This window comes from Raphanus sativus, unplaced genomic scaffold (assembly GCF_000801105.2).
Source record: "Raphanus sativus cultivar WK10039 unplaced genomic scaffold, ASM80110v3 Scaffold5105, whole genome shotgun sequence".
Taxonomy (NCBI): Eukaryota; Viridiplantae; Streptophyta; class Magnoliopsida; order Brassicales; family Brassicaceae; genus Raphanus; species Raphanus sativus.
This window is the reverse complement of record NW_026620405.1, coordinates 1-2,466: the sequence shown is the minus strand read 5'-3', so window position 1 is coordinate 2,466 and position 2,466 is coordinate 1. Positions and strand designations below refer to the sequence as shown.

Below are 2,466 nucleotides of genomic sequence, written 5' to 3'. Positions count from 1 at the left end.
AAACCCCCATAAAATAAAGTAACCACAGAAATAATTATTAAACCACATATATAACCAAACTTCTCAAATAAGAACAACTATTAAACCAATTATACATATTTAACCAACATATTTTTATTTGCTTTTTATTTTAATTGTAACATAGATAATTTAAAATATCCCAAAACCATTCAGTCGAGATGAATGACTGTAAAATTCAGTGTATGAGATTAAGTAAGAAATTTTTTACTTAATCTATATGAGAATTAATATTAGAAAAAACAAACAATTTTGACTTTGAAACAAAACCGCAACAAAACTGAAACATCTTCACATATTGGCAAACAACAATTGTGGTAAAGATAACTATCTATGTGCCATAATTTTGCTATGCACATGAGAATGACAAGGACTTTTCAAAAGTCCTAAGCCAAAGTAGTATAAGAGAGTGTCAATCCAATCCTAAGTCAACTTGAAGCAATGAGAATGCAAATCAATACTTAATCTAAGTGCAGTCAGTTTATGAAATGATTTCAAACAAGAACAATGCTAACAAAAACAAGTAAATAAAGCTTCAAACAATAGGAGGCAAAAGGACTCATGGGACTAGGCATTTGATTTCAGGTGATGAAGATCCAATCTAAGATGTCAAACAATCAATCAAAAGACTTCCTTAAGTCTAGAACACTCAACTAAGCAAGTTATTTCTCAAGAAAAATGCTCATTTACCATTAATCATCAAACATCAATTCCCATTGGTTTGATTCAATCAAGCAATCATTAAATGCATGTATACTAACTATCTAAGCACCCTAGCATCAATTCTCATTGGCTAAGAAGGCAAAGAGCAAAGTCTACTTCATTCAGACATTTCATCATACACCTTTCGGGTGAGAAATGTCTAATGATCAAGATTAGAGAGGTCAGCACTAATCTAACACTAAGAACAGTAGATAAGCAAGGAAAACAAGAAATCTAACACTAAACGCCCTAGATCTTCACTTAATCACCCTAATCACCCTACCCCATGAATCCAAAAAGAGTCTACTCCCTAATCATCATGTTTAACCTTAAACCCATGATAAATTCAAGACTAATCATGATAAGAAGATGAAATAAACTCAGATTTACTTAAGAAAGAAAGATTAAAATGATAAAGGTTCAAGCTTTCCCAAAGTTTCAATGTATTTTGAGAGATAACAAGATACGTCTCAACTTTTAGGTCTAAAATGTATTTATAGGACTTCTAAAAACGAGTGGGCCCATTCAACAAGTCTGAAAACCCCATAAAATAATTAAAACTCGACCAAGCAGAGTGTGGGAGCGGGTTCTCAAAGTCGTTCCAGCAACCCGCTCCAAGGTTTGCGTGCTCCAGAGCGGGTAAGCTTCCCCGCTCCATTAGGCCGCTCTGATGCTTGGTCTTTGATGTGGCTGTGCTCAAGTTGTAGAGTGGCTTAGGCTTCCTGCGCCGAACACCCGCTCTGAAACTCGCTGGGTTTGGAGTGGCTTGATGAGGTCGCTACCAAGACCCGCTCTATCACTTCATCACTTGTGCTCCGTGGTCGAGATCTGATGGGAATGGGAGTGGCTTGATGAGGTCACTGCCAAGACCCGCTCTGAACCACGCTCCACATACAGCTACAACTTCAACCCGCTCTGCTACAGCCGCTCCAGCACTTGACAAGATGTGGTCGATGACGATGGGTTGTGTTCTGTTCCCAGAGGCCCAATTCAAGGGAATTTCGTTAAATTGACTATTTGTTAATAGCTGGTTACCGCTAAATTATTTATCTACCAGAATCATACATATCTGTTTTTTTGCCTCTCAGGTCTGTCCTCTATGCACATAGACTATTTATAGATAAAAGACTAAGTTTTGCAGTGTTTATAAATAACTGATTGTGACTGTTTTCCTTTTCTGCAGATGGATTTAACTTCTTATAATCAGAACGATGAGGTTCAAGAAGAAGAAGCTTCAGAGCCTTCTCTTTCTGGAAAGAGAAGGAAGAAAACTGAAAGACCAAGCTCTGCTCTTCCACCAAACTCAAGGTAATTAATTGCTCATAGAGCAAAGATGATATGGGCATTCTTTGTCCTACAAGAAGATGATCGTGGGCAATACAATTGCTGTTTCTGTAAATTTGCAGGAACTGAAAGTAGCACTGTGTGTATTTTGGTTCCTTTTTGTATTTAATTCAGCTTGAGTTATATGTGTTTAATACTTTCAGTGCAAGTTGTTTTCTCTTCCCTGTTATTGTTGTATGATGTGATCATCTTTGATCAATAAGTTAGTACAACGTGAGTTCGAGACTTTTTGAAAGTGGTGTAATATGATTTGTTTGGAACTTTGAACAGTTGAGTACAATTTTTTTCTAACAAAGTTGAGTACTTTTTTTTTGTCAAAGTTGAGTATTTTTTTTAATAGGTGAATGGAAAACAGACATGTCAGCGAATAATTTGAAGAATTACAAATTCTTCCAATTTTTT

The 2,466-nt window shown here is 36.1% G+C and overlaps 1 long non-coding RNA gene across 1 annotated transcript; it reads left to right on the top strand.

Moving 5' to 3' along the window:
• Positions 1–1,314: 1,314 nt before the first annotated feature.
• LOC130507661 (uncharacterized) lies at positions 1,315–2,359 on the top strand. Its single transcript, XR_008942388.1, has 2 exons — positions 1,315–1,808; positions 1,904–2,359. It is a non-coding gene; the product is annotated as an uncharacterized LOC130507661 (long non-coding RNA).
• Positions 2,360–2,466: the final 107 nt, after the last annotated feature.